This window comes from Hibiscus syriacus, unplaced genomic scaffold, assembly GCF_006381635.1.
Source record: "Hibiscus syriacus cultivar Baekdansim isolate YM2019G1 unplaced genomic scaffold, ASM638163v2 tig00003398_pilon, whole genome shotgun sequence".
NCBI lineage: Eukaryota > Viridiplantae > Streptophyta > Magnoliopsida > Malvales > Malvaceae > Hibiscus > Hibiscus syriacus.
The window spans coordinates 777,085-795,006 of NW_024061969.1; the positions used below are offsets into that span (position 1 = coordinate 777,085).

General features: G+C 33.9%; 1 pseudogene; it reads left to right on the forward strand.

Annotated features, from left to right (window-relative positions):
• The window catches only part of LOC120176002, a 38,341-nt pseudogene extending 20,829 nt beyond the window's left edge, over positions 1-17,512 (forward strand).
• Positions 17,513-17,922: the final 410 nt, after the last annotated feature.

The following is a 17,922-nucleotide window of genomic DNA, read 5'->3' on the forward strand; positions in this document are numbered from 1 at the left end:
AGGGCTTTCAAAAAAGGCAAAATTTTTTATGTTCACCGCCGATGACCGGCGGCTGACGAGGCGGCGTAGGGTGGTTGTTTTTTGGGTTCTTGTAGAACCCGGCCGTGTTCATCCTTTAGGATGAACGAACCAGAGAAAAACATAAAGGGGTGGGGGATTTTGGTTTTGAAATGAGAAAGAAATGAGGATTAGAACATTTTTTTTGGCTTTATATTAGCCCGAATGCACCACGTCCGACCCGACCCGTACACTTGTGACCCGTATTTAAACCTCTGATTTAACCCCTTTTCATCGAATTTCATCCCAAATTTCATTTAAAATTGGCCTCTGATTTGTTTTTCTTCCAATTCAGTCTCGTAATATTTTAATTTTTTCTTATTTTATTTATTAAAATATTTTATTATATAAATATATATACTTTTTAATATTTTTATTTGATTATTTTTATTACACTATATTATATATATATATCACCTCACATTTATTAGGTAGGCCTCTAAACAGTTTTGTCTTCCTTAGCCAAAATTTTCCTCCCGTTAGGTGATTTGCTTTATTATTTTTTATATTATTTTATTCTTTTCTTTTTACCTAATATTATATATATATATTTATTTTTTCTTCGTTTTATTTGTGTTTCTGTTTTTATCCATTATTTTTTTTCTTTTTTAATTTTCTTTTATTTTGTTTTGTTTTGTTTTATTTTTATTTTTTATTCATTTTGTTTTGTTTTATTTCTATTTTATTATTTTTGTTTTTCTTTGTTATTTTTTTTGTTTATTATTTTCATATTTATGCATTTCTATCTTAATTCAATCTTGCACTTCATTACAAATCTAACACTTCTATCTTTTTAAAGGTCTTCGTTCAAATCAATTAAAGGTTAGTAATTTGAATCGAGTTTTTAAATTTCAATTTAAATTTTTAATTTTCGCAATTAAAGAGAACCGAAAAATTAATTGGTACCGAAAGGGCGGTTCAAGGGTGCTAATCCTTCCTTGACCATTACCGACTCCTGAACCTGACACATTTCTGGTAAAACGCACATCAGGTAAGATGGTGTCTAATCCACCTAAGGGTTTTTAAATTTATCGGTGACGACTCTATCCCAATTATTCAAGTCGAAGCCCAATTCAAGGCCCAACCGAAAGACGGCTCCAACAGCTTGGCGACTCTACTGGGGATAGGTAAGTGAGTCAGGCTAAGATAATTTCCAGTTGCCTTTTTAATGAAAAGGGTAAGTTTATTTTATTTGCATCATATGTATCATTCGAAAGAGGTGTTGATCCACCAAAAACGTGTTCATTAAACGTAAATAATCTGTATTAATAGACAAAGGGGTTATAATATGAGAGATGAAAAGCTCAGAAGTCCAGCTATGGTCAAAGAATACTCAGGATGGACAGGGATTTACACTGTGCACACTAAAAGTCAACCTTTTGAGCTGGTAAAGGTTGCAGGGGCAAGACGAGAGAAGGTTACTAACCTGGAGAGTCCCTTTAAATACATCAAGAACAAGATGGCAAAGCGATAGAAGGCCATTGTTGACGAATTTAAGAAAAAGGCTTCAGATAGTTCCTCCAATGGTGTTTCCGTTAGCGTACAGACTCAACATAGAGTGAAAGCCGGAGATGTAGTCATTCGAGACTTTTTGGGGCAAGCAGCTCGTCACTTGCACAGTTTAGCCAAAGGAGCTAGAACGGTTCGACATGTTATTTAACCAGTGACAGAAAAAGACGGAAGATGAATCAACTTGTCAGAGGCTGTTCGGGATCTATACCTTTAAAATGTTTTTTGTCTCTTAAGACATAACACTTTTGTCCCAATACGGATTATTTATAATAGCAGACACATTTTTGGAACAATGCCTCGAACATTTCATGCATCATGTATTTTAGCATATTTCACATTATTTTTCTCTTTTTCATTACCTTCACATGTCTCATAAAAAATGGGAACATTTTGATCTTATTCCCATGACTTACAATGAGCTTTATCAACAACCTTTGACACTTACTTAGTGTCACCATACCCGGTGAAACCCATGAAGCCCCCTTACCCCAGGTAATATGATGAGAACGCTCATTGCGAATATCATAGCGGTGTCTCAAGGCACATTATCGAGAAATACTCCGCATTCAAGAGAATCGTGCAGAAAATGCGTAACAAGAACTGGATCGACTTCAACAACTTGGGGGCATCCAAGTGAGGAAGATCATTTCATCATTTGAGGCATTTTGTTTGAATTTGTTTTTTCATTTTTTTCTCAAGTTTTTGTAAGGATATTTAAATAAATTTATGTTACTTTAAAAATGACGAGCACCAAATCAAATTTGCAAACTTGCAATTCTTTGAATCTTAACTGAATTAAAAAACTCTGTAAATGATTTAGAGTTCCAGATATTTGACAAAGTAACATGATTTAAAACTGGCAAAACAAGGACTTTGACCTTACCTCGAAAGATACGCTCGAATACCATACCTTTCTCTTACAAGAACCGATATATCCTTCTCCTTTCATAAAAGAATGAAAAGAGGCTTGGTATTTAGATGTGCATAAATACAGACAACATGGGGCATCTTTTGCATATGACATTACTATAGTTTTTGTTTAAGTCTCTCAGTGATGATAATAATCTTCACAGATAGAATAGTCGAGTAGGCGAATCTAGTTTATGTCAGTTGCTTGGAAATTGAACTCTAAAGATGAGATTCCTTGACTTTCAACAACACCAATACTATAACAAGTTCTTCTTGACAAACTTAAGAAATTGGATCTGTATACCCATATTATAATATTATATATATATATATACAATAAAGCTTGAGATGTCCCTCTAAAGTAATTGGTTGAAAGCCCTGGCTTTATGGATAAGATTCAGCTAGCCTGATAAAGGTGATTATAATATACAATAAAGCTTGAGTTGTCCCTCTAAGCAATTGGTTAAACGCCCCAGCTTTATGGATAATATTCAGCTAGCCTGATAAAAGGTGATTATAATATCTATACAATGATATTAAGTTGTCCCTCTAGAGAAATTGGTTAAATGCCCCGGCTTTATGGATTCAACTAGCCAGACAATGGAAAATTTAAATAAGGACCTTCGGTAAAAATGGACTAAGGGAGTTAAGGAACACCTGTTATAGTCAAATTCACATGAGCACTCAAGAATTTCATTTTTAGACTGATATTTCTGCACTACCTTTGTTTGAGGAGCTTACAAAACTTGAACAAATGGAACATTTCAGAGAACCGAAATAAAAGGTCTAGTAATTGATAATGCTAGTTGTGTCATTTTGTTCGCATTCAATTAAAATGTCAAGCAAAAGAAAAAACATGTTGCAATGACCGAAAAAATGACTTTTTTTATTGTTGAAACCTTAGGTCAATCTAAAGCCAACTCATCCACTTGAATATTTATCAAAGAGCTATAACTCTGAAAGCATTAAAAGAGTTATTGATTCCTTTGATATTCTTTGAACTCATGTTTATAATTTGATTCGATTTGATTGTGAGTCTGAATTAAGGGGCAATATTTTACAGAATTCTTCTATTTTCATATCATTTTTTCCTCCTAAATAAGAGAAAGGAAAAAAACATTTTCAAACAGGACAGTCTCAAATGTGAAAGACTGCAACCCGAGAAGAAAATGGGGCATGATCGATTCTAAGGATCAAGATCGGCAGACAAAGCACAAGACTCCGTCCAAGGCTAATTCATATTGCATGCATCTTAGACATACTTAAGAGCATTACATTTATCATTTTCACATACAGCTTTCAGAGTCAAGTTTCAACTTCATGACGAAAGATACTCGATTCGAAAGCTCCTTTAAAGATCAATGGTGGTTGATTGACTCAGCAGTGAGAAGCTACACTTCAACCAACATATCTCATAATCAATTTACTTGGGTTCGAGAACCAATTCAGAACAAATCCAATTCAAGGCTCAACATCACAATGAAAGGGCCATCTACAGTTTCAACTTCACGATGAAGGGAATCGTGCTCACCAACAGCATTCATCTTTAGATTGGATTTAAACTTCAAGATGAAGAATATCCAATTCAAGGCTCAACTTCACAACGAAGGGGCCATCCATAGTTTTAACTTCACGATGAAAGGTATTGTGCTCATGAGTAACATTCATCTTTAGATTGTATTTACACTTCACGACAAAGGATATCCAATTCAAGGCTTAACTTCACATTGAATGGGCCATCCACGGTTTTAAATTCACGACAAAGGGAATCGTGCTCACCAGCAACATTCATCTTTAGATTGGATTTCAACTTCACGACGAAGGATATCAAATTCAAGGCTCAACTTCACAACGAATGAACCATCCACGGTTTCAACTTCACGATGAAGGGAATCGTGCTCACCAGTAACATTCATCTTTATATTGGATTTCAACTTCATGACGAAGGATATCCAATTCAAGGCTCAACTTCACAACGAATGGGCCATCCACGGTTTAAACTTCACGACAAAGGGAATCATGCCTACCAGCAACATTCATCTTCATATTGGATTTCAACTTCACGACGAAGGATATCCAATTCAAGGCACAATTGCACAACGAAGGGGCCCTCCATGATTTTAACTTCGTAACGAAGGATATCGTGTTCATTTGCAACATTGATGAAGGTAAGAAGGTCTATTTGCCAACAAAACACCTTCGAGTTTGACTACGCTCAGCTCCATGGCACATCATTTGCAGTATAACTCAAGGCTAGAAGAGTTATCTGCCAACAAAATACCTTCGAGTTCGACTACGCTCAGCTCCAAGGTACATCATTTGCAACATAGCTCAAGGCAAGAAGGGCTATTTGCCAACAAAAGACCTTTGAGTTCGACTGCGGTCAGCTCCAAGGCACAACATTTGCAGCATAGCTGAAGGCGAGAAGGGTTATCTGCCAACAGAAGACATTCGAGATCGATTACACTCAGCTCAAAAGCACATCATTTGCAGCATAACTCAAGGCTAGAAGGGTTATCTGTCAATAAAAACCTTCGAGTTCGATTCCATTCAGCTCGATGATACATCAATCACACTATTTTCCGGTGGTAGCCGAGGTTTTCAAGTCAATAAGAAGACCTGGGTTAGCCGTGCCTTAGTGACAAGAAACCGTTTTTTGGCAGCACAACTTAAGCCGAGAAAAGCTATCTGTCAACGAAGATCTTTCAAGTTCGATTTCATTCAGTTCAAGGGCCTGTCAACCATAGGGTGGAATCAAATAATTACTTCCAGTCAAATTTTTAAACTAAGGTCTTTAAACCGAGAAGAAGACCAATGGAGGGCAACGAGAAGCCATATTTTGATTCAAATTTTGAACTACAGCTTCAGTCTCATGTCATTTCAAGATGGACTCAACTTCACGACGGATGAGCCATCCGCAACTCAAATCGATAGGGAGTTATTCTTAATTAAAATATCAGAATAAATTTTCAACTCCACCGAACGAAATTTGTGTCCTTTTGTCTTTTTCCAATTTTTTGTTCCACGAAAAAGGACAAAGAGGGGTAGTTGTAGACACTTAATTTCGTCCGATTAAATTATAATATATATATATTAATATTATATCATATATAATATTATAAACAATATATATATATATATATTTATTTACATGTTACATTTTTTTATGTACTGGTCACACAACCCAAAACCAGTGACCCAAGTGGCCCAGCGTGACCCAAACCATAGGAGACTTGATGCCCAACGACCAAAATTATAGTGGAGCAGCCAGACCAAAACTCACATACGCGACCCGTCTGCAACCCAAATCAACCCACTTATGTCCGACCCAATATGAAACCCTAAGGTAAATTAGGGTTTTTAATGTTCCAGCCGTTTTCCACCTCTCACCCCAGCACCGCACTGTTCGAAGCTCCCACATCCGGAGTCCTCGTGCCACACGTAGCTAACCAACTGATTTTCTCGGTGTTGTGGTTTCATGGAAATAAAAAAACAAGTCAGTGCCATGGGACTCTCAACAAACCAGAACTAGAGAGAATTTCAACGCAACTAGGACTCCTAAAAATAGGGTATTTTGTGTACTATAAATTAATGTAATCACCACACACAAGGGGGCAGAGGATTTATGCACAAGGATTAGGCACAAAATACCAGGAAAATACAAGCAAAGAAATAGCGATTTTGAAGCAATTGTAAACGATTTGAAAAGGAAATAAAAGGTATAATTTTTTACGTTGATTTTTTCATTCATCGTATGTGCATGATGTTTTTCTCGAAATTTCATTCGAATAGCCGATGAAAAAGGGAGGGATTCAAAGTTTTCGAACCCAAATCTACTCCCTGAGGCTTGTTTTCTTAAAAAAAATATTTTGGTTTCGAACCGAATGTCGAGGGCTATTAAAAAAAGGCAAAAATTTTTATGTTCGTCACCGATGATAAAGGGAGGGAACATAAAGGGGTGGGGGATTTTGGTTTTGAAATGAGAAAGAAATGAGGATTAAAACATTTTTTTGGCTTTATATTAGCCAAAATGGACCACGTCCGACCCGACTCGTACACGCGTGACCCGCGTGTTTTCACGCAGTAATGGGTAAATCACCTATTTGGTCCCTTTCATTTTTAAACCTCTAATTTAACATTTTTTCATCGAATTTCATCCCAAATTTCATTTAAAATTAGCCCCTGATTTGTTTTTCTTTCAATTCAGTCCCGTAATATTTTAATTTTTTTCTTATTTTATTTATTGAAATATTTTATTATATAAATATATATACTTTTTAATATTTTTATTTGATTATTTTTATTACACTATATTATATATCACCTCACATTTATTAGGTAGGCCTCAAAATACTTTTGTCCTCCTTAGCCAAAATTTTCCTCTCGTTAGGTGATTTGATTTTTGCTTTATTATTTTTTATATTATTTTATTCTTTTCTTTTTACCTAACATTATATATATATATATATATATATATATTTCTTCGTTTTATTTATGTTTCTATTATTATCCATTATTTTTTCCTTCTTTTATTTTTTTTTTATTTTTTTATTTTTATTCATTTTTTTTTGTTTTATTTCTATTTTATTATTTTTTTTCTTTGTTATTTTTTAGTTTTGTTTATTATTTTTATAATTATGCATTTCTATCTTAATTCGATCTTACACTTCATTACAAATCTAACATTTTTATCTTTTTAAGGGTCTTCGTTCAAATCAATCAAAGGTAAGTAATCCGAATCGAGTTTTTAAATTTCAATTTAAATTTTTAATTTTCGCAATTAAAGACAACCGACAAATTAATATGTACCGAAATGGCAGTTCAAGGGTGCTAATCCTTCATTGACTGTAACTGACTTCCGAACCCGACACATTTCTGGTAAAACGCAGATCTGGTAAGATAGTGTCCGATCCACCTAAAGGTTTTTAAATTGGTCGGTGACGACTCTAACCCAATTATTCAAGTCGAAGCCCATAACAGATAGTTAGAGAATGTAAAATTTTAGAGAATGTAAAATTTTAGATACTTCGAAGAATAAGATATGAAACTATATTTTTGGCCACTATCATTGTACTCTACATAATCCCATAACAGAGAAGAGCATGTTGAAAAATATATATTTACACTAATATTTAGGTGGGGATTTTTGTTCTGATTAATTTGAGAGTAAATACAATATACTATCTATTCAAAGATAACTTTTAACTATTTGACATTAAACCCTCACACCCCTAACATTCTTAGTGCTCGAACCCAATATCTTAAGAAATAACAATAATTCCTCTACCACTGAGGTAACAGTAGACAAAAAATAAGGGTCAAATTACTAAAATAATAAACATTATGGATTAAATTTATCATTATACCAAAAGTCGAAACAACAGTATAAGCATCTTTATTTTTCTGCAAAAGCGAATTTGGCCCAATTGAGAAATCCGAAGCTTATTTAATTGTAAGCCCACGGAGGGGTATTTTTGTAAAAGCCGAAAAAGTTACCGTTGCAACTTCTCTTCTTATAAGTGGATATGGAATTCCTCTCTTTCAAAATATATTTCAAAGAAGATAACAAACAAATCCAAAAAGCAAAGCAAAGCGCCTGAATCAGTGATTCAAAAGCAAGAAGCATCGACTCGTCAAAAACCCATTGTGACTTTTTTCTCTATAACCTTTTTACGGGTTTTTGTTTGTGTATCCACATCTAATCAGATCTTGAACAAAGTAATTCAGACCATATCATGTCGAGATGTTTAACAACAACCTGTTGTTCAACCTTAGTTGACTCCATTAGTTTTTTTGTTGTTAAAATTCCAACACCTTTTTATGGAAATAAATCTTCATCATTTCTCACTTCTAACCTTGGGGTTGAAGAAGTCAATCTTCATCTCTGATCAACAAATGGAAATACCATATGATTGCAACGTTGATTTAGCACCATAATCACTGGTTCGTAAAACATTTGACAACACATTCATCCTTTCCTGTGGCTTCTGCCCAGATTTCTCAATCAGTGACACTCTTTGCATAGTGTTCAGAGCTTTTGTAGGACATCACAAGAACACCTAAGGACAAAACTCAGTGGGAATATAAGTGGGACGCTTTGGTTTGCCAACATCGAATTACCAGAATAATGAAACTTTTTGTCTTATTTTGGAAATATTTGCTCAAATCAATGATCTTGACACATGATGATATGAGCCTTCAGCATACCCCAACATTTGCTGATATGAACATTCAAAATGTATTCCAAACTGTTTCTTGCTAATATGGACCTTCAAAATGCCTCAATATGAGCTTTCAAAATGCCACACATGGATCATTTCTGTCTAAAATAGGCCTTCATGATACCCGACATTCTATTTCTGGTTGAAATGAACTTTCAAAATATACCAACCTTTTCATGCTAGTGTGAGACTTCAAAATGCCCCACATGGATTACTTCTATTTTTTATGCTGATATGAGCCTTTAAGATGCCCTACATGGATAATATGGACCTCCAACCTTCAAATCAAAAGATTTACTCTCAATGTCCATTGAATTTGAATCTAATGATTCCCTCGAGGTACAACTTTGATAATGCCCTATTTGTGGATCATTTTGGCTCTATTTGTGCCCAAATGTGTTTGTCTTGAATGCTCTCACATTGGTGTTACTAAACACAGTGTTGTCAAGTAACCTGAGGGAATGTCTTTATGTTATCACAAACTTACGAAGTGATCAATCCTTCTAATAGAATGTCTGAGATATATGTCTCTTCTGAATAAGGTAGTCATCTTCTGCTTGATTAGTTGCATTCTTGCCATTTTGCTATGCATTGGGATATATGCTCCTTTTGAATAGGGTAATCCTTCTTGATGAGTTGTTAATAATGTCACTAGAGAGTGTTACAAGTTCAATTCTCCAGTCTTTCAGGTCTTTCGGACCATTTTCTGTGAAATGCTTCATTATTCTAGCATTGCTTATTCTTTTTCTCCAATAGAGGTAGAATAGGCATCAACTTACCTCAAGGACCTTCCTCATTTGAGACTGTCTTGTTTGAAAATGTTTTTCCTCCTTTCTTTATTGAAGAATGAAAGAATTTTGTAAAATATTGCCCATTACAGGTCACAATTGAATCAAATCATAAAACATGAGTTTAATGAATATCAAATAAATCATATACTTTTTTAAATCATTCAAAAATCATAGTCCTATGACAAGTGTCAAAATTATTAACTAGTTTAAGGTGTAGGTTGGTTTTGGTAAAGTAAGGCCTCTCAGGTTGGTCCAGCATATATGTCTCTTTGAACTTCCACTAACTTGAAGAAATAGTTGTTACGCTCATCTCATTGAGATACTTCTTGGTTCCAGACTCTTAGGAACATCTTTGGAATATGTGGTTCTTCATCAAGGGCTAAAGATAATCTCTTATGTCGTTGTTTCACCATTCAATATTCGAGCCGCCTTTTCAGTTGTTCAACTCGAATCCTCCTTTGGTTTCAAGATATTATTCAAAATTTACATCTTGAACCCCCTTTTATAATATCATGCATTAAATATTTTAAAAAACCAATTTTTTTAAATAAAAATCAATCATGAGAGGTGTAATAAAATATGAAAATAGTCTATTTTACTTAGAAATTCATGTATGATTAGAATGGACTTTTCAGGGACGTAACGTAGGCCAGAGCTCATGGTTATGAAAAAAAGGAAAAAAAGGCCCAAACAAGTGTTTAAGGGTAATTGAACCAAGGATCAATTCATTCTGAATCCTTTAATCTTGCCTTGCTTGACTTGGATCTGCTTTACCACTTGTATTTCATCATTTCTTTTTATGGATCCCTCTAGACTGCCAATTTTTGGGTTCATTTCTATTTTCTCATATCTCCAATATTTCTTGCGCTTCTTGTTGAATATGAATATTTGAACTAATTGCACTTGATCAACCTTATAACTTGAGGCTCACTGAATCACCCATCTTGATTCAATTTTTTTTCTTTTTTCATCTCTTCTTTTCTTTTCTTTTTTTCTTTTTTCTTTTCTTTTTTTCTTTTCTTTTTTTCTTTCTTTTTTTTCTTATGGATGAGTATAAGACTTCAATTGCTTTGAGTACCTCCTTTTACTCTTGCATTTGTTATTCTTGACTAGATTTGAGATTCAAGTACCTCATATTTGACCTGCCTTGTGGTTCAAAACTCTCTTTACTTCATGGAGATTAGTCTTCGTAATAAAAACTAGATTGACAATGTTTATTCCTGTAAGTAGATATCCTTCACCTTACCCCCCAATATGGAGGGTGACCCTTTGTTAGGGTTGAATCAGAAGAAAAATCATTCAGGCTCAAATGGGGATAACAAATGATATATTTTTCTTTTGCGAAGGAATAAATGAAAGAAGGTCGTTCATCATTTCATACACAAAAGTCTATGTAAAAAGAGGTATCCCCAGGGGATGAATATTTAGGATTAACTTTTATTTACATGAAAACAATGTAATTAATGCATGATATAATTATTTAAAACAATCCTTTTTATTTTTTATTTTTTCTTCTTTTTTTTCGAGCATGCCCCAGTTACTCGAAATTCTCTTCGACAAGTTGGTCCATGATGCCCCATCTCGTTTCTTCTTGCAAGAAGATTCACGGATAATTAAAAGTTTGGTTCTTTTGAGGTCTGTTGGTTTCACCAGTATGATGTTTTTGTATCTGGAATGACAAATGTGTGACTTTTGAAGTCCTATATGGTGGAATGTTATAAACCAATCAACTCTACCCAAGAAGGTAAATATCTAGATTTGGTGTAATAAAAATTGGTAGAGACATTACTTCAAATCCTCAGATAAATGTAGTGTCAGGATTTGATTTTGGTAAGGACCCAAAATAGATCATGTAATTGTATGGAATATGAGAGGTATAATTTTACCACTTGCCAAGATCTATAATTCTTGGAAAAAAATAAAATAATATTTAATTTACTTGATACTAAAAAAACTTTCAAGATTAAAATTTAATTCCTTGCTCATAACCATAAAAGCAACACAAATTTATTTATCACAAAAAGGCATAAAAAGGAACAAAAAAACATGTTCAAACAAGATGTTGAAAATGAAATGCAATTGTGGAAGATAACAACTTCCATTTATTTATCTAACTGCCCCATTACTCTTAGAGTGTTGGGCGTGTGGTTGGACCAGGATCTTTATCCTCATTTTCTCCCTATTTCTCGACCATTTCACTTGCCATGACTCCTTTCGATGTACCCTCGACGCACAAATTTATGCTTCCTCTTGAGCAACTTCTTTGTAAAATTCCAATTTATTGTTATTCATCAATTTTTTCTTCCCTGATTGGAAATTTGGCCCAAATTTTGATCCGAAATGATTTTCCTTGGTGATGATATTTTTGGCTAGATTTTGAACACATATTGCAACTATGATTGACGTACTGCCCAAAACCCCACTTGCCTTCAGGAAAACTAATATAGGTGTTTGAGATGTCTTCAAGGTTGTATCTGTCCCATTCGTTCTTAAACCCACGGGCCAGTCTCATATTATATTCATGGAAGCCCTTTTGCATTGATTTCCTTTCTCATCCTCTTGTGCCCTGTGTTCTTCATAGGAATTGATTGTATTAATTTCTGTTGAAGCAACAACTTTCGATTTTTTGACTTTAACCCCTTTCTCTTTTACTTTGCACCTTTGAATTGTTTGCTCTAAAAGATCCTCAAAGTTGTTAGGAACTTTAAATGAACAATCTGGGGTTTCATTCTGGTTTATCCAAGGAATCACCTTATAGGTCCATTTCTCATTCGGAGGCCACTATGGCTGGACACATCTCGATGTAACCAATCCGACTGGAGCGGATATGTTATGATAAGTAGAATTACCTTGAGGATTTAACATTGTTGCTTGAGTTTTACTGGAAGAGAAGCTCACGGGATGAATTGGAAGTTTTTCGGGCAAAACAAGTCTTGTGGATTAGTATGTGAAATTACACATTCAGAAGGTTCTAGGGTCAAGGAAATTTTCTCTTTGCCTCTTTCTTGGTTATGTCCATGAAGCTTTGTTATAATTTGATTAATCAGGCCGTCTTAGTTTTGCAAGATATGATCCATGGCGGCCTTTTGTGCCTGCTCTATTTTAATCTCCCACTATACTTGCATCTTTTGCAAACTCTCTTCTAATTCTTTCTTCATTTGCTCAAATTTTGCTTCCATTTTCAGTACTGTATGAATGCAGTTACCATTAGAAACACTTCCTTAAAGTCCTCACAATGTACAATTAATGCATGTAAAATGAATGCTATACAAAATGCAATGATGCAAATGCAGATGAAAAAATGTTGATCCCAACGATGGATATCGTAGAATAATTTGCACCATAAATAAAAGCTTTCACAATATAACACAATGCACTTCATAGACATGTCTTCGCTTAGATGTTGATTCTGAAGTGGATTACCACTTCATTTTGGATCTTCATCCTTGAAAATTATGCTCTTCAAGGGCTTTGTAACCTAACTCTGTTAATACCTTGACGGTGCTGAAGTTAGTACATCGCTCCTTGATGACTAGTTATGAGATGATCGTATATACAAATATATGGCTAGATTACTCCTTGGATCAGTGGATTATCATTTCAGTCTCGAATATTGCACGATCTTTGAGCTCACTGCTTCATCTTGGATCTTCGTCTTTGGAATTGATGCCCCTCAATGCTCTGTAAACTAACTTCGTTAATGCCTCCACAGTGCTGAAGTTAATACGTCGCTCTTTGAAAACTAGTTATGTGATGATCGTAGATAAGAATCTACTGTTGGATTATTTCTTGGATCAAATAATCATCTTTCCAATCTCAAAATGTTGCACGATCTTCGAACAAGTCTCATTCTGGTACTCTGAACTTCTCTTAGCCCCCAGCGCATGTCTGTGTATGCGACTGCTTGATTGAAAATTTTTATATCTTATGTGCAAAATTTCCACTTGAGTATCCCCTTGCAAATCAACACTTTTGCATTATGTTATGTTGATGTAATGCAATGCAAAGAAAGATGAAAAATGACACAAACAAAAGAAATAAGTTAGTGTAGACAAACAAAAGAAAAGAAAATAGTTAGTACATGTAAGATGATCGATACATATAAAAAATGTCATTCAAAGATGAATATAACACCTACCCCATCATGGTATCTACCCAAACATGCTTTCTACCCACAATGATGTATTTACAAGAAATTAATCCTAACCACATAGTATCTAGTTCGCATGCTTTTATTCGAAAAGAAAATATATTCTACAAATTTAAAGTAAAAGATAAAGGTTTAAAAATGCTCCTCCTTTGTATACACCTATTTTGGGTATCTACTGACAAACAGAGGTTTGGTATGTCTATACCTAGGGTGATTGTTCTACGGTTCACTATGCGTATAGTTTCGACTCTAACAAGAAAAGGTACTCGAATTGTCCTTGATGTCAGTGCCCCCTTGGGCTGCCAAGCCCTCGATCCTCACCCATTACAAGTTTCAAACGGAACGAGTTCAATTCGACATGATACATTCCCTTATGCCTATGCGGAGAATAAATTCCCTCGAAGACATAAGGTATATGAATCCCGTAAGTTACTTACTAGGCCTGCAGAGAGAATAAATTCTCTCGAAGGCGTAGCTTTCACCCCCACTTAAAAAGGGTTTGTAGCTCGAGTATAGAGCTTATGTTATGCAAATGCATCTGATGTGTATGAGGAGGAACTCTTTGACTCGAAAGAAAAATGAAACCTCTCAACAAAAACTTGGACAGATCTGAAAGCAAAAAATCAAAATGTTAGTATAACAAAAAAAAAGAAACAATTAAAAACTTCAATGAAAGAATAATAAGTTAACTAAATATTCGAACTCATAATTTCCACCAGACAACAATATGTAAGCGACTTACAGCCTGACTCTTTACAAAAATCCCCAGCGGAGTCGCCAAACTGTCATAACCGTTTTTAGGCGGCACAATTATTTATTGTTTTAAAAAAAGTTACGACTTTTAATTTTTGAAAATGAGTGATTTTGAATTAAATTGGATAAAATTGGATAGAGTCGCCATCAACCTTTGGGTAAGGTAGGTCGAATACCTAAAAACGTCTTTTAAAAACAATTTTAAGAAAATCATTTTTTAAGACAAAAGTTGGTATGCGTTTACCAAAGATTCGATTAAAATGGGTTTGGGAGTCGATTACGCTTGGAGAAGGATTAACACCCCCACAGCGCCCAAAACTAGTACTGTGTTGCTTACATATTGTCGTAAATGGTGGAAAATCAGAAATTGAATATAAAGTTAAAATATGATTCATTTATTGAATATTTCAATTTCGTTAAAACGTCATATCAGATTGTGCTATTTCTATCAAGTAATACTTTCTACGCAAGTTCTGCACGTGTTCTTGAAAATATTCGAATGAGCTGATAAAATTTTAATCAAGTACGGGAAATATGCAAAATTTTGACACAAGATTAATTCATAAACTAAATTAGCATGAATGAAATGGAATAATACAATATATTAACATATACGTAAATATCACATAATAAAAAAATTAGTTAAATCACATATATGTATACAATATATTAATGTTACGGAAAATTAGTTATACATATACATACAGATATAATATTACATAATAATAAAACATTTAATCACATATACGTAAATATAAATAAACAAAAAAAATTGGTTGATGGTTTTAATTTATATGCGTATGTATGCTCATTTAATATATAAAAGGGTACACAAATGTTTAATAAATATATATGGTAAACACATGTGTATAATATAGTAAATAGAATATATGCAAAACAGATAAAACTATAATAATATACACATACATATGCGTACAAAATATGTAAAGGACTAAAAAAATGGAATTATTGCAAACTGGAATTCAAACATATGAAATTAAGCAAACTTGGTAGTTCAAAGGATCATAATCACATAAATAGTAACTTAAAAGACGTAACAACACTTACAACAATCAGGGTAATAATCGAAAATATTAACGACGACGGTACTAAAAATACAAATAAACCATAAATGACATTCAATACTAAAATAAAAAATGTAACATTTAACATAAATTTACAAGTAAAAATTACTACACATATATATAGACAAGTCAGAAAAAAAAATCACATAATGTTTTAAGATAATAGACAAACAGAATAACAGGGATCTAATGAGCAATAAACCACAAGTTCTAAATACTAAAGATGTTGACTAAAATAAATATGGAGCTAAACATAATATTCAAAACATAAATTGCACAAAGCTATATTTCAGTAATCATAAAGAACCAAAACATGAATATGTAAAATTAGCAGCCAAGAAACTGAACATGTAAACAAACAATGGCAAATAGTAAAGGACTAAAATAAAATGCGAAGCAAATAAAGAGCTCAAAATAGAATGTTGAACTTTCATTATATGACCTGATTGAGAGGTCATAGGCGTAACCTTACCCTTTCTCCTGAATCGTTTTTACACGCCTAATATATGGCTCCCCTCCTTTCTTTTTTTTTTCTTCCTTCCTCCTCCCCTTGTATCCCACGTTTTGTTTTCTTTTATATTTGCAAAATTACAATTATTAAAACAATAATTCCCCCACCCCACTTTTATTTGCTCCCCATTTTTTTTAATGCTATACCCACTACCTTATTAAATATAGATAGTGGAATAATGAGTGCTGCATGTAATTGCACTAATATGTTGGTGCTTCACGTGGGAACTAAAAATTGGCATAGGTATGAGTTGTTGTAATCGGGTCTAGATCGATGGGTCTTGTTCAGCGGCTGGGCCTGCAATGTAATTGAGTTTCTCATATTGGACCTGCAATGTAAATGATAATTATTTATTAATAATAATAATTATAAATATAATATAAAACTCGAACAAAAACGAGTGTCTACAAGTTATTTATTCATGAGCAATGTTTCGTTTGTTTTAATGGAAAACACAGATAAGTAAGATCTGTATTATCCGAAAGAAAACTTATCAAAGTATATATTTTTATGTTTTTCAAACTTATTCTGAGAATGCAAAGGCGATTTAAAGTATTTGTCATGGAAAGAAACATGAAAACAAGAATTTCTGTTTTGTTGTTGAGAAACGAATGGAAAAATGGAAAAAAAAAATTTCCAAGAATGATCTGTAAGTTTGTTGTATCCTATGTTTCTTTTCTCCCTTTCTGGGTTTACTTTTGTGGGACTGATTTGATGATCTTGGGGCTTGTAGTGAATGGAAAATACAGAGAGGGAATATAATTACTAACTTAAAGAAATCCTCCCTGTATCATCATTAGAACAGAAAGGACTAAATGGATCATTTTAAACTGTATGAACATGATTATTCTAGTTTCTTTGTTTGTCTTTTCCTTTGTGATTATCACGTTAGTTCGGTTTTTGTCCCATCCTGTTCACCACATTTGTCTTAGATACCGAAAGATTTTTGGGTTTTGCAAATTGAGTTTGGATTTTACTTGCAATTTTCATTTTGAACTAAGTAATACTCTTGATTTCATGTGCTTCAGATGAAGCTTTAATGTAAAAAGAGCCTTTCAAAGATACTTCAGATTTTTCTGCAGGATTTAGCATTCTTTCTCCACTATTGCGTGTTTGATTTTATTTTCCCAAGTATATGAATGATTCCCTATGTATTGGAACCTCACAGGTACTGTTGGATTGGTGTATTTTATCAACAAATTTCCAAAATAGCAACACATACTGTTGGTTTGATTCAAAATCAGGATTTAAATGCTCGGTTCAATGGTACTATTCTCAACACTTTCTGATCTGTTGTTCGTTTTGTTAATTTTGTTTCTCAAGTTGAGTTTGATAATGGAAAATGCTTCGTATCAGGCAAGACCAATGTCTCTAGAGCACAGAGGAAAACTGGTATTGGTGGAAGAAAACCACTTGGTGATCTATCCAATTCAGTGAAACCAACACCAAACCAGTCATCAAAGAAGGAGAATGCCAAAAGCATTCCATTCATTGAGAAAGAGATTGGAATCTCCCACACATGATTCAAGCAAAACAAAGAGTGTCTATAAAGCTGAGAAAGTGCAAGCAACTGGCAGGAAAGCTCTCTGTGACATTTCCAAGTCAGGTAAGCCGTACTCGCAAGGAACATCAAAGAAGAACCAAAAGGCAAAGTTGGGTAATCCGGAAGAGGATCGATGTCAACTCGAAGATATTGCAGAGGAAGGGTGTCTGCACAATCATGAAGATTGCATCAAAACACAGAAAAGAGCTATAAGCACTAATGAATTTTTGCGGATTCTTGGATTAGATGGTAAAGAAATTTGCTAGGCATTCATATGTTTACTTTGAGTTAGTATTTGATGACTGAATACTCACACCTTTGTATGCATGCTTTTTGTTCAGATTTCTCCAAACATTCGCCTCAGCAAGGGAATATTCATTGTCAAACATA